The sequence below is a fragment of the Parambassis ranga genome, unplaced genomic scaffold, assembly GCF_900634625.1.
Source record: "Parambassis ranga unplaced genomic scaffold, fParRan2.1 scaffold_27_arrow_ctg1, whole genome shotgun sequence".
Taxonomy (NCBI): domain Eukaryota; kingdom Metazoa; phylum Chordata; class Actinopteri; family Ambassidae; genus Parambassis; species Parambassis ranga.
The window spans coordinates 2509175-2524140 of record NW_021144800.1 but is presented as its reverse complement, the minus strand read 5'-3'; the positions used below and the strand labels follow the sequence as shown (position 1 = coordinate 2524140).

General features: G+C 42.2%; 1 long non-coding RNA gene and 2 other non-coding genes across 3 annotated transcripts; 2 read left to right on the top strand and 1 right to left on the bottom strand.

Moving 5' to 3' along the window:
- The first annotated feature begins 672 nt into the window (after window positions 1–672).
- Window positions 673–745, top strand: trnak-uuu (transfer RNA lysine (anticodon UUU)). The gene has a single exon. It is a non-coding gene; the product is annotated as a tRNA-Lys (tRNA).
- Window positions 746–7108: 6363 nt separating this feature from the next.
- On the bottom strand, window positions 7109–9398 carry LOC114430737 (uncharacterized). The gene is made up of 3 exons (XR_003670012.1): window positions 9344–9398; window positions 9129–9255; window positions 7109–7187 (listed from the first exon to the last, which is right to left on the bottom strand). It is a non-coding gene; the product is annotated as an uncharacterized LOC114430737 (long non-coding RNA).
- Window positions 9399–14181: 4783 nt separating this feature from the next.
- Window positions 14182–14254, top strand: trnak-uuu (transfer RNA lysine (anticodon UUU)). The gene has a single exon. It is a non-coding gene; the product is annotated as a tRNA-Lys (tRNA).
- Window positions 14255–14966: the final 712 nt, after the last annotated feature.

The following is a 14966-nucleotide window of genomic DNA, read 5'->3' as shown; positions in this document are numbered from 1 at the left end:
TGTTTTAGAGCCAGAATACAGATCACAAAGAGCACACTGTATATTTACATGTCATCCAGGTCATATTCATAGAGACCACTGAAGCAAGGCTGAAGCTGGGCATTGTTGGGAGCCAGTGTGCAGGGCAATAGTTGCTAGACAGCAAGCCTTATCTAGACATGGAGGACAGTCTCCTCATGGAGGACAGTGATATGCAAAGTGCTCAATGACACAATATTATAACAAATACTTATGAGACATTATATAAGAAAGACCAGTGCATCATGACTTCAGCTCCATTCAAAGCTTTAGGAGGCTTCATGGCCTCCATCACTCCATAAGACTGTTCCATCTGTTCTGCATCTCTGACATGTGCTGGGACGTGGTCGCTTGGATGTTTCACTGCAGCTCATCTAGTAATAATGTGTAACACATATATGAACATCAAGCTGATCATGTCATGCTAAACTGAGTCCTTGGAAGAGAAAACTGACATGTAACAAATAACAATTTCACTTTGTAGATTAAAGTAACATGTGTTTACACCAGAATTGGTCCTGTCAGCTGATATGAACAGGACTTCCTCCTCCACCCCCTCCACTGTCTGCACACACAGGAAGTTCACCCTTAATCAATGCTCTCTGTTTCAGTTAACCTGTCCGCACAGAATTAGTCTCTGACACAACATGTAGAGCCTGGATAGCTCAGTCGGTAGAGCATCAGACTTTTAATCTGAGGGTCCAGGGTTCAAGTCCCTGTTCAGGTGGAAAGCTTTGTACTCCAGTGACACAGTTCTACGATGGCCATGTAGCAGTTCAACTTCACAAGAAGGAGACAGAGTTGAATGTACCATCTATGTAGATGTTTTTTAGCAAGCACATAACAAACATCAATAAATGTACCCACATGCTGGGAACCACAGGCAGCATGTGGTCCTGACAGCACACAACAGAAAAACCACCATACGTACAAAATGGCCGCTTTAAATAGCTGCTGCCACACCTGGAGTCCTCTCCCATCCCCAGATAGGTGATCTCCTTCTCCCTCCATTACACTTACCCCACCATACACCTCACACCAAATACAATACATATGTACAATAAATACATGGAATTCCTTTTTATTAAAAGCTAAAAGTTGGTTTAAAACTCATAACTAAAATTGTCCTTCCCCCTGCACCTATTTCCTGAGTGGACTGGTCCGGAACCATAAATGCCTGCTTGTTCCAAGAGGGACTCTTTTGACTGTCACCCCTGGCCACAACAAAAGGTAAGAGCTCACACACCATCACACATTAACAATAAACAATCATTAAAAACCCACAATCCGATCATTGTATAGTTAATTCAGCATCTGGTTCTTGTGTCTTACAGATAATACCTACAGCTAGTGATGGGTTTTCAAGGCTTTGTTGAAGCTTCGACACCTGATTCAAGAAAAAGGTTCATTACTCGAGGCTTCAATGACACAGTGCTTGAGTAGGACATCTAGTGGTGAATAAAATGAATTGCGGTGTGTGTTATTGGTTCATGGATCGTTTGGCATTTGAATCTCCGTGCAGTCTCGTTCGACTACACTACATGGCTGACACAATAAAATACATTAAACTTTCAGTTTCACTGCACGCAATTGTTACAAAGTTACATTTGAAGTGGATACATAATAATTAGGGCTAATCAAACATCATGATGAATCCGATTAAAATGTTTAACACAATTAAAGCATTTGCGGCAGAGAACAAGCTGGATGCTGGTGTAGGGGAATCATCGTCGGTTTGGGTGCGAGAGGGTCCGGGTTCAAAACTTATGATACGCGAATCAGCAAGATGTCCTCCACACACACACATGCAAGAGAAACGTGATCAATAACTTTTCTTCTACTAAAATGTACACAATGACAAATTGCGATTAACTGCGTTTAATGCTATGAAATTCTTAGATATAAATAATAAAAAATAAATGTGCATCATTTGCATCCAAGTAATATATTTAACTCGTATTTAAAGAATCTCAAACTGATAAATGTATCAATGTAGCTAATATATTTCACCATCTAACTGATTGATCTATTACTATATATTGATATATAGTCATATCCCTGAACACACCCGGTCCCACCAAGCGATTACAACAATAAATAATTACTCCATGTTGCTGTGTTTTTATTTTATCAATCATCCCACTGCCACTACACAAACAAAAATCATGCTCCCTACATGGGTTAAAGGTGAACTAAAAAAAGATTAACTGTGCTAGCAACCACTGCTAACAGTAATGAAGAGGCCCTTCATTACGGGGGGGACACCTTCTGTGGGTTGGTGGGGAAAAAAAGTACATTAGTATATTATGAAATATAATAATATGAAGTAGTTGAGATTTCCTGCAGATTTTAACAGGTTGTTAAACTATTTTAGCTACAGAAGTAAACACTGACTATTTCAGAGACAGATTCAATAAACACTCATTGATTTTAAAACACGGTGACAGAAACTAATTCCAAGTGAAACAACAGTTTTGTCAAACACACTGGTGGCACTACACTAACAGATGATACAAAGCCTCCATATCTGAGGCCTTCTCTCATTTACAGAGACAAAACACTGGCAAATCTCCCTCATGTCCACCTGATAGAGTTTCCCCGTCATCACTCACCTCAGCAAGCATACTTTTGAATTAACAACCAATATAAGTGAGCTTTAAATATATATATCATCAATGAAATAACATCAGCATGTTGATTTAACACAGTTCTCTTCATCTGAGTTTCAAAAAGTTGTTGGACCATGAACCAAACTCTGCTTAATGCAGATAATACAGAAACACTAAAAATACTAACTTTCAAAAAGATGCATGTCTTTATTTTTATTTGCTTATAAAACGGCTGAATTCACAACAAACCTTGTGGATGTGTTTATAATGATTCACTGCCTCATCTGCTGCATCAGTGTTTCCTGTTCATATAATGCTCCACTGTGTCCTGACGGTCCATCACATGTGTTTTATTCTTGCAGATAAGAATAGGAGCAGGTGGCTATGTGCACTGGCACAGCGAGGCTGAAGCTAGCAGGCTAACAGGAGCTAACCTGGCCTTATTACAATATGGGTTAAAGCTGAAAACAACTCTAACTCTCTGTGTTTTTGTTGGGAATCTCCTCATGTCCATTGTGTGTGGGGAGGGAGCAGAAAAGGCAACAACATGTCGTCAGACACATAAAACCGTCTACTGTAACTGAAAGTAAACAGCAGCTTCCTCCCAACTTTTCTAAGTTTCTTTAACATCAACCTAACGTCACCTGGGGCCATGTGACAAACAGTCAGGCTTCAGCATGAGCTGGACTTTGTGGGATGACACTGACGTCACCTCCTCCAGCTTCGACCAGCACCGACGGTTCTCTTCACTGTGTTTTACGCTCGCCCGAAGAAACCACTGGCTTTGTTAGGTCTGTTACTATAGTAACGGTATTGCAGCGCTGTGGTAACCAGGAAAACTGGAGGATCCTCAACCGTTGGTAAATGGGACGGTCTGGCCTTCAAAGCACTTCCTGATTGTGGCGCGACGTCATAAATTTTGGTGGCAGTGTTTCCACCAACAGGAGACCAGCTGTTGAGGAAGATTTATTAAAGCTGCAGATTCACATGAGGTCAGAGATCAATTCAAAACAATAAACAGTCAATCCCTGCATTATTGTAAACAAACACAACAGCTCTGTACACAATCAATTAAACTAACATTACAAATGTGCAAATATTGATCACTTGATAACTGATCTCCCAGCCATCATTACAATCAAACAATAATCCCGTCGTCTGTGAAAACGAAGCAGAACAGTGTGTTCAACAACTACAGGCTAAAGTCCACTTTGCACATTACACAGAGTGTAAGGCCACACAGGTTGGGAGGAAGAGGAGAGGTGTATGGACCAACACGTTTTCACTCGACCACCTTCAGGTCTGGTCCAGGGTCCTCTGGGCTGCTCAGAGAGCAGATCTCTAGACAGTTGTTGTTTTTGCTGCCCTCCTCTGGACAGACCAGACGGTGTGATTTGCGGTCGGCTTGTCTTTGTTGCCACACGTAAAGTGCAGCAATCATCAGGGCACAGATGCAGAGCACCAGCAGGAAGGAGACAGCCACCATGTGTGAACACATCCTGGAGGATGTTGAAGGGAAGCTGTTTGGGGGACTTTGCTTTGGCAAAGGACGTCCACTTCCTCTGCAGAGTCCTCTGTCCTCCCACATCGTCCTGTAATTGCACACACAGGCATCAGACTGTAGCATCAGATGACATCACATCCTGCTGTCACTTTTTATGTTACCTTGCAGACTTGAGACACACGGGAGATCTGCAGTTCGTCCAGGAAGTTAAACTCTTTCCCAATTTCACTAAAGAAGAAGTAGAGTTTCTTCTCGGCTTGGTCCAGAGACGAGCCGACAAACGATGGGTCTGAAATACAGGAAGTGATGAAAGGAAGTGTCATGTGGTCAGAATACAGAGAAAAGAGATGTGAGAGCATGTGATCAGCTGACTCAGCTGAGTGGACAGGATACATTTTCTTTACAGAACCAAACTGTCTCAATCAGTGTCAGTGAACAATGAACTGATGGTATCAGATGATAGATCTGATATCTGTAAGAAGACTAGTAGAACGTTCAGACTCAGAGGAAGTGAGTCACTGTTCTGTGGCTTGAAGTCAAAGATGTGACATGAGTGTTTCCATTGTTTCATATTTCTGTGTTGACGACCGAGTGATGAGGCCGCTCTCTCACACTGAGCTGAGACAAACTGTTACAAAAGTTCCGTCCCTCCCCTTTGTGCAGGTTAGCTAAGAACGGCTACCTGGCTGCTCCTATTTCACATCACACTTGGTTTGAGTGAAGGTGGAACAGAGCCGCTGTGTCCAGGAGTCTGATGGCGGCAGCTGGACTCAAGGATGGTGTTTTGAAGACGTTTCGTCCCCCGCGTCACTTCTTCGGTCCTGCTGCTGTTCTGGTGTGGAATCTGAGTTTTTATGTGTTCAGGACCTCTGTGGGGGGATCTTGACTCACATGACTAAGATCCCTGTTGTTGGTTAATGGTCAGTTAAGGACCAGACACTGTGCAGGACTAGTTGACGGCCCCATTGTGTTAGGGTTTGGATGGGGTGAAAGCTGCTGGGCAGGTGTTGACAAAAGGACCGATTGTGTGATTTAAAGCTGACCCAGCAGAGTTGATTTACTCCTGGTCCTCTTTGAAGACCAAACCGCGTGAGACCTTTTCAGACCAGGTTTTGTTCAGATATCAGTGCTCTGCCTCACATAACTTTAGCAGAACTCAGATGAAGAATCAGGGCTGAAACAGCATTCTCAGTGATTTCTGCTCTCAACAGATCAATATTTTAATTCAGAATGATTGATCCTCTTTGGCATAACAATACAACAGCAGACAACTCACTGAGTACATTCTGGCAGCTGAAGACACATTAGACAGATGAAGACTGTAGAGACACAGAGACAGACAGGTGCTGCTGGTAAGGCTTTCAGTTAACTTCAGAGTCCAGCACAGATCCAGGAAGTGTGTCAGCTTCCACAAACTCACTGGCCACCTCAGCAAAGGTGGGGAAAGGTCCTTCTAACTGAAAAGGCTCAGAGAAAAAGAAAACATCTAAAACATCTCACTTTCAATAACGTCTATTCATTTCAGCAGCTCAACTTCTCCCATTCATTCTAAAATCAAAACTTCAGACTAAAGATTTTTCACCTTTCAGCCTGAACCATAGAAATAATAATCTGATTACAATCTGATGAAGACTCAGTCTGTAAAGTAATCTGATTACGATCTGAAGGACTTTGTCCCTCAAGTTCTAGTCCGTCTTCAGAGAGTGTGGGCAGCTCTCTGTGAGTCATCACATGACTCCATCTGTGAGCAAGGCACTGACCCAAGGCGTAGCTCCAGGCTTTGAAGTGACATGATCAGTGCTGAGGGGCTGCTTAGCAAGGCACCATTGTTTACAGAGCAGCGTTGAGGAGGATTAAATCCAATGACCAAGCATCATCTTCATCTTCATGGCCTCCATCTTAGGCGCTAGACGGTGGAATGGGAGGAAGAGGAGGCCGTCTGCAGAGACACACAGTTACAGTTTGAGCTTTAAAACGTCTTTCTCTCCTGGTCTGGAATGAACCACTGAACTGTACCTGTTAGGAGAGGCAGCTGGTGCAACACTTCTGTGCCGCTGGGGTTTGATGTCAGAGGCGTAGTCGGGGGGCTGTAGGAGGTCGGGGTAGCAGGCCGGGGGAGGCTTCTTGGGCAGCACCGGTCTGAGTGGAACCTGATACCTGAAGAATTTATATGTTTACGCTATATCTAAAGTGGAATCTTCATCAAATGTCATCAACCATGATTAGTCGTTCAAATAGCTGATTAGTTTTGTTGATTGATTAAATGGGTCGAACTAACCCTGAGAATTTGTAGTTCAGGGAATGTTATCAGAATCTACATAAATCCAGGACCTGATGCTCACCTGTGTCCCTGACCAATCAGCTTACACCAGATTTCAGGTGAGTTCAATAATCACAGTGATCAACCACCTGATCACATTACACTGATCAATCAAGCGGCTTCTCTACTCAGCACTATCAGAGGCTGCAGCCAGAGGCAGGTCGTACCTGTCCAGTTGTGCAGGGGTCAGACGAGTCACACGAGTCAGTGATGACCAGGAAAGAGAGTGACATTACAGAATTCTCCATCTTTACTGATCTGCCACAGGCCAGTGCTGTAGCTCTCAGTCTGCCCTGATGGTGGCAGTGTGTAGATAGAGAGGACTTCATAAATGATACACTATTACCTAACTATTCTAATAATCACACATTAACACGGAAACAGCACATGGACACCGGCAGGCAAGGTTACCAGTGGCTGAGGTTTTAGAGCGGGATCAGGGGGGAGTGGCTTAGTGGGAGGAGCAGGTCTGTCATGAACCTGACAGGAGAGAAAACAGGAAGCAGAGACAGAGTGACAGAGCTGCACAGAGGTCAAAGGTCAAACAGGCAAGGTTGCCTGTAGCATGTGATCCAATCACAGCTGTGCCATGTGATGTGGTCACCTCACACGCTAATCCCAGGTGTGAACAGTCACTGACTCTACATGGACCCCAGACCAGGACCTGCAAGTCCAGCTGTACCTGGGAGGATGAAGAGGAAGATGACAAGCAGAGCAACATGGACAGGATCCGACTCTGAACACACAGAGAGAGAGAAGGTGACAGGTTAGTCACAGTCCGTCAGGAGGTCAGAGTGTGCGTGTGTCTGTGTGTCAGTGAGTGTGTGTGTGTCAGTGAGCAGTCAGCGTGTGCGTGTGTCTGCAGTCAGAGTGCAGTCAGTGTGTGTGTGTGCAGTCAGTGTGTGTGTGTGTGTGTCTGCAGTCAGAGTGCAGTCAGTGTGTGTGTGTGTGCAGTCAGAGAGCAGTCAGTGTGTGTGTGTGTGTGCAGTCAGAGAGCAGTCAGAGTGTGTGTGTGTGTGTCTGCAGTCAGAGTGCAGTCAGTGTGTGTGTGTGCAGTCAGAGTGCAGTCAGTGTGTGTGTGTGTGTGTGTGCAGTCAGAGTGCAGTCAGTGTGTGTGTGTGTGCAGTCAGAGAGCAGTCAGAGTGTGTGTGTGTGTGTGTGTGCGCAGTGTGGAATTATATAAGGGTACCTATGCACTGACATGATACAGAGCACATATTTACCTGTATGTATGCTTTCACTCAGAGAAAAAGGGAGGTTTTCACACTCTTTCACACAAACACATCCTCCGTTACAGGGAGTTCGCGAGGATGTTATCATTCCTGGAACCCTTTTGATGCGGTGAAGGCGAAGCACTGGGAGGCATCGGACGTAAGATAAGTCATCCAACATAGGAGGGATACAGAGTGTTTCACAGTCATAAATATGTTAGACCAATTATTATAATTGGTAGGTGGGAATAACAGGGCAACATGTCCCAATATGGTAATACCAACGAAGGTCTTGAAAAACTGTTGATCTATTATGCAAATAGATTATGCAAATGTACCTCCACGAGCCTGTGTCCAGGGAGGGGCAGAACACTTATGGAGGGGAGTGAAGCAGACTGAAAGGCCTGTGTTCACTGTGTTCTCCCTTTGCAAAGGCGAAACTACAAACCCAGGGTATTGTCTTTCACTCAATGTTCTGATTACAGAAGACGGAGTCTGACAATCCGGGGTGACCAGGGAAGGTCACGACAGCAGTCAGAGTGTGTGTGTGCGCAGTCAGAGTGTGTGTGTGCGCAGTCAGAGTGTGTGTGCGCGCGTGTGCAGTCGGAGTGTGCGCGCGTGCGTGTCTGCAGTCGGAGAGCAGTCAGAGTGTGTGTGTGTGTGTGCGCAGTCAGAGTGTGTGTGTAGTCAGAGTGTGTGTGTAGTCAGAGTGTGTGTGTGTGTGTGTGCAGTCAGAGTGTATGTGTGCGTCTGCAGTCAGAGAGCAGTCAGAGTGTGTGTGTGCAGTCGGAGTGCAGTCAGTGTGTGTGCGTGAGGTCGGGAGTGTGTGTGTGCAGTCAGAGAGCAGTCGGGAGTGCGTGCGTGCGTGTGCGAGCAGTCGGAGTGTGCGCGTGTGCGTGTCTGCAGTCAGAGAGCAGACAGAGTGTGTGTGTGTGCAGTCAGAGTGTGTGTGTGTGTGTGTGTGTGTGCAGTCAGAATAGTATTTTCTGCTGATCTTTATAAATAATAAACTGTACATTTTCATAATGCCCACTGGTAAATAGTTAGAAATGTTCAAACTGTGTCTCTCTCTCTCTCTCTCTCTCTCCAAAATGCCAACAGGCAGAATGACCGTTTGATATAATAACCACAATATTGCTCCTCACGTGAACTATACTTTATACTATGGTGGAGCATTTGTATATTACTACAGGTTTCATAGTTTTTTTATGTTATTTGTTTTATATGATTTTCTTCCATACTTTTTGATGCCACTTGGTGAGAATTAATTACTCTGATTACTCTTATTACTTACTCTGTACTGAACACTATTTACTTTGATGACAGCAAGGGAGAATATTTTTTTCCAACAGACTAATAATTCAAAAGTAACATTGTCTGATGTAAAATATTTGCATGAAACACAAACGGCTCTCTGCATCTCAGAGCAAAAATCTCTTTCTATAGTATAAATCAGATCACTTAACTGTGTAAACTTTATAACAGTCCTGTGATCCTATGATGAATAAGTATGAATGCATGCACAGCTAGATGTTCAGTCACTTTCACTACCGCTCTCTGAATTCACATAGCAGTTGTCCTCTCCTGTGTTCCCTATAAACCACAAAACCACAAGAGGGCGAATCATTCTCACTGAAAGTAGGTATTATCACAAAAATTAAGTCAGTCTCCAGCAGCTTACCGTTTGGTGTTTCTTCCTCGTCGTCAAGGTGATCCATGTCGTGACTCACAAAAATATTAGATATATATATATAGATAAATCACCTGTTAAATCAATCAGAAGATGATGTGGAAAAATTCTATATTTCTGCTGTAGACTGAACACAAGTTGAGTACCTTAGTCCTGACAAGTCTTTCCCAGTGTCCCTGCTGCTGTTTGACTAGTTTGAGAACGGGTTGGTTGGACTTCATTTCCCAGCAGCACTGTTCAGCAACAATATTCTGGTAAAGCTCCAGGTCGGCTCTGTACTGACGACCATTCACTCTGCCACTGCAGAACAAAAAGAGGGCATCAACACACTCCAAGTTTCCTCCATACCAGGTCACTTGTTTGCAATTCGGAAGCATTTAAGGCAATTTACGATTTCAATTTGCAAAAACACAAAAGGGAACATTAATATTCTACATTGTTTCATGATCATCTCTCAAACTCTATAATCTCCCCCTATATCCCTCCTCATTCTTTGTCAGGGTGAACCAATAAACCACTATAATTCCTTGGAAGCTTCCCTCAGGTGAGCAACCACAAGGAATCATGTATACTGACAGTCAAGAAATGCACCAACAACCAAGTTACATATTTGCTGCTGATAGAAGGTCTTAGGAATCAGATGGGCAAGCTTTATTCTACTGTTATGTAATGTATACAATGAAAATCTGACACAAATGAGGGCGGGTATATTGAGTCTGTGCAAACAAAGAAGTTTGTTCCCTGACATGAATGAATGTAACTGCAGCAGAGTAAAGATATCTTTGCTAAATTAGTATAATGTTAGGCCAATCAAATTTCATGATAATGTAATCACAAATTAAATGTAGATTTCCTTTAATCCAATTATGAGACAGCTGTATTATTCAGAAACAACAGAATACAGAACAATCACAGTAGCACCAAAGGAAAGTGACTGAATGAGATGCCCTTTACATTAAACTGTAACCCGGAACTGTGTGACACCGTTTGTTTGTCTAATTTACAGACTGGCATGCCGAACATGTACCCACTACCACCAGTGTAAAATGCTCTGGACAGAAAGTTCCACTGAATGTTGGATGTGATGAAAGTGAGTGAGCAAACACTGGTGGTCTGGTCCTGACAGACCTGTAGATGACTCTGTCAGAGAAGAAATCACAGCGCTGACTTTCTGGGTTCACCAAGATCACTCTTGCAACTGCACAGTTGACCGTCTGATACCAACGTACATGGGGGTGGTAACTGAAATCCAACAACAAAACACTTAGAACAATGTAACTGTATTATTAAGACCACATATTGTACGACGTCTCGTGCCTTTTTGTTGAGTCGTCTCTTCTGTTAGAGCTGATGACCTGCTGTCTGTAGCTTTCATCTGCCCCTTCAGGTACACCTGTACACATGATTTATGGAGTGTCTCAGCTCATTCATAGTAGCCTATATAAAACATCTTTCTGTGTGCTAGTTTACACCATCTCTTGCCTCTTAGTGTCAATCTGCAATGTTTAGTAAACTGTGGATCTGTATAGAAGTCACAAAAATGCTTTTACCATTTCCAGAGGGGTTTAGAGAGGCAGCCAGGCTAATCACTGGATACATGTCTATCGCATCCCTCTTCCTGTGTATGATAGCCAGCGTTCAATTAAACATTTGTGACAGTGTGTATGTGACAACAACAACATCAAAATGGATATAAACCTTAAGTGGCTACAGAGCAGAATGAAAGGTATTACAGGAGCACAGAAACAAGAGAGCAGAGGCTGTGTGGTTCCCTTACGCTCTTTGCAACAACAACCACCTAATCAAAGGCAATAAGCTCTGACAACACCCAAACAAACTGGGAATAGGGTTATAGAATAATTATTGTATGTTTCCTCACTGTAACGCTGCTGTTAGTAATAACAGTTTCTTTGGCGGACCGTGAAGTTTCTATGCCCTATTACTCAACACTGTGCTCTGTTTGTACAAGGAGCCCTGACAATCAGGCATCTCTGCCACTCCCTACGTATTGATAATAATGCCGCACAAACTTAATCACAGTACTCATTTTGAATGTATACAAGACCTGAAAGAATACAAAGCTCAATCAAAATCAGCAGCACACCATGCCAAACACATACTGGTACTCACACTCAAAACTACACTGAATCTCTGAAACACATGCTTATCTAAAGACACCAACCTCTCCTTCTTAATTATTATTAATTAATATTATGATTAATTTTCTTCTTTTTAATGTGAAAGAAGAAAAGAATTCTAAGAAGAAAAGAAGAAAACAAATCTGTCAGGGCACGGTTACATTTCCATTCAAACAATATAAAAAGCACTACTGTTTCCATTACAGCTGAAGGTTTACAAACCATGTACAGAATCATTGTATCATTTAAAATAACACAACATAACAGTTGTGGCTGTGTTAGTAACTTACTTTGTAGATGACTGGCTCAGAAAATACTGGGGTATCAACACACAGTATCTGTGAAGAGGACACAGAAAATCATCAACACATGCATTGTGTTTACTGTCAGTTCTTGTATATGCTGCTAACACAACCCAATGACTCCATGGGTATTAATAAAGTTAATGTGAACGCACGACACTTTGATCATGTTCAATTTCAAATGACATAAACAGGCTCTCACACACAAGGAGTTCAGCAGCTCTGGTGCTTTAACACATCTTCATTAAAGTGAACAGCCATGAAGAAAGGCCTCCATGTTCAGTGAAAGGCACTACAAACAGGTTTTATCCTGCTGACTGAGCTACATGCTGTCACTCATTTTGACATCCTACTCGCTATCTCTGGGCTCACAAACGGGAAGTTCTTAGATGACACTTTCTATGTGTCAGAGAAAACTCCTACCTGCTCTCGTACTATAGAGTTCCTTCTGTTGAATGTGTCACTGTTTGTTTAGCATGTTCCTCCTGATGTTAGCTGTATGACTGCTGCAGCGACCGCTTGTTTTCTTTTAACGGCAGCCGGACACGGATGCGGCGGAGTGTTGTTGGACAGCAGCAGAAGACGCAGCGTAGACCCAGATTAATTAGTCACAGGTTTACTTGCTTCGATTTTCGCATCAATTGATCTAGACGCAAAGGCGTGAAATCAAATATTTGTAAAACTGTTTTATTAATATTTACAAATACACAAATACAGACATAAGACTTCTTACCATAATGTGTTTTTGAGATTGGAGGTTGAATCCTTGTAAGCCGATGTTACCCCACATGGTAAACAGAGTTTGCTCCATCAGCACGCTGTCTCCTTTCCTCCCTGTGGACGTGAACAGCTCCTCCAAGTGTGGCCGAGGAACATGAAGCCATTGCAGCAGCATCAAAACAAGGTCCTGAGCAGCATAACAACAGATAAAGTAAAAATAAAGACGATACAGAACAACCATTAGATATGCAGATATACATGTAAGTCTGTTCCGGTTGGCCAGCAGGTGGCGCAGAGGCACGGTTGGTTTGGTTGGAGTGACAGCTCACATGCTGCACTTTTCTTCAGGGACACCGTAGTTGCTGAGAGAAGTTTGTGCAGGGCGCCATATTGCTTTCAGAAGTTTGATTCCTCTGAAAGGTAAGCAGCACTTCATGATGTGGTTTATTTCATGTGAAGGTAGTGATTGTGCATGGCTCCTTGGGAGCTCACTGTAAAAATGGATATTTATGAGGCTGAGTTCTGTTTCTGACAATTACATTATTTGGTAGTTAACCCTTCATTGTAAGCATACCTATAAGTATGTGTAGTCATATCAGTGTTAATTTTGGCAGCAATTTTTGATTTAGTTTTTATTTTAGTCTTGTGACTAAAATGTCATTTGATTTTAGAAACATTTTAGTCATCAACATATTTAACGACTAAAAATCGACTAAAATTCTATGATATAGGCTATTTGTCATGAAATTAGTTTGACTGTGCAATAAAAACAGGCACAGCTTTAACTTTTGTTATTTGAAACAAACATCTCTTTATTTAATTGCCGTTACCTTTTCACAAAAGAACAAAAGCACCAGTGAACAGTGAGCTGCTCTCCCTGAACGTTCATACACTGTTCAGTCATGACCTTCTTCATGAACAGGCTCTCTCATATTCTAATAGGCTCACCCTTAACCCATCTGCAAACACGTGTTGCCAACAGCCAATAGAAAGGAGACACAACACAAAAACTAATCAAGTTTACTAACATGAATACAAACAACAAACCTAAAATAACATCCCTGAAGCTCATACACCCAACACTAACCAGGTCTAAATGCATTCACTAGTTAACTAGTGCAACGTTTTGCCTTACTAGTGCGAGAAATAAAATATTTAATATCAAGAAATGAACTGAACTGGCTTTCCATACAACACTGACATGAGGTCCACATTGTCCTGTAATGGAATCCAGAGTCTGAGAGTGTATGACTGGCAACAAATAACAATTTCACTTTGTAGATTAAAGCAACATGTGCTTACACCAGAATCAGTCCTGTCAGCTGATATGAACAGGACTTCCTCCTCCTCCTCCTCAGGTTCAGACAATATGAAGTCCTCTATAAAAACACATACATTCATTAAGTATGTGTTCTTTATGTGTATAGGACCACTGTCCTCTGTGGACTAGCAGATGTGAGCATGTGAGGAACTGGAACCACTTCTTCATCTGAACCATGGAGATGCCAATTTATAACACCTGAAACCACCTCCACTGTCTGCACACACAGGAAGTTCACCCTTAAAGAAGCATTCAGCGAATTTCTTATATGTTTGAATGTAGCCAATCAATGCTCTCTGTTTCAGTTAACCTGTCTGCACGGAATTAGTCCCTGAAATGACATGTAGAGCCCAGATAGCTCAGTCGGTAGAGCATCAGACTTTTAATCTGAGGGTCCAGGGTTCAAGTCCCTGTTTGGGCGGCAAGCTTTGTACTCTTGTTACACCACATTCAGATGTTAACCCTTTAAACCCTAAAAGAAAAAAAAAATCACCTAAAAAGACAATAATAATGTGCATTATGCATGTTCTTGGTGTCTAGGAACATCCAGGGACCTCGGAAAATGCATTTCCAGTGTTTAAAATATTGTGTCTATTAGTATGCCTGAGTGAATTACAATAAACTGAATGAGAAATGTAACATTTCTATCCTCAAGTTTTTTTCCTGTTTGACAGCAGAAAACAGTATGCTAACAATGATTCTATGTACACAGATGCCATTGATCACATTCAGCTATCCCTTGGCTACAAATATACCAAATTTGATAGAATTTGAACAAAGAGCAAAGTCTTCACAAAGGTTTTAGTAAGGATATCACCAGGCGGACACTCTGGCACAATTTGGCACCACATTGCCAAATAGGTTACTTATCATTTCCAATGGGAAGTGGCTGAAAAATACAACTTATATCCATTTCACTAGTCTATTGCCATCTACTGGAGCTTTTGGGTATGAATTTTACCTTGTACTTCATCAACTTCTACCATTATGCACAGTGTAAAATCAAAAACATCAAAATGTATAATTTTGTCTCCAAATAGAGCAGTTTTTATTATCATAACTAATAACTAATGTAAAATAATGAAAGTCCAACCAAATGTAAAGTAAGAAAAATACAATAACAACAAGGAGAG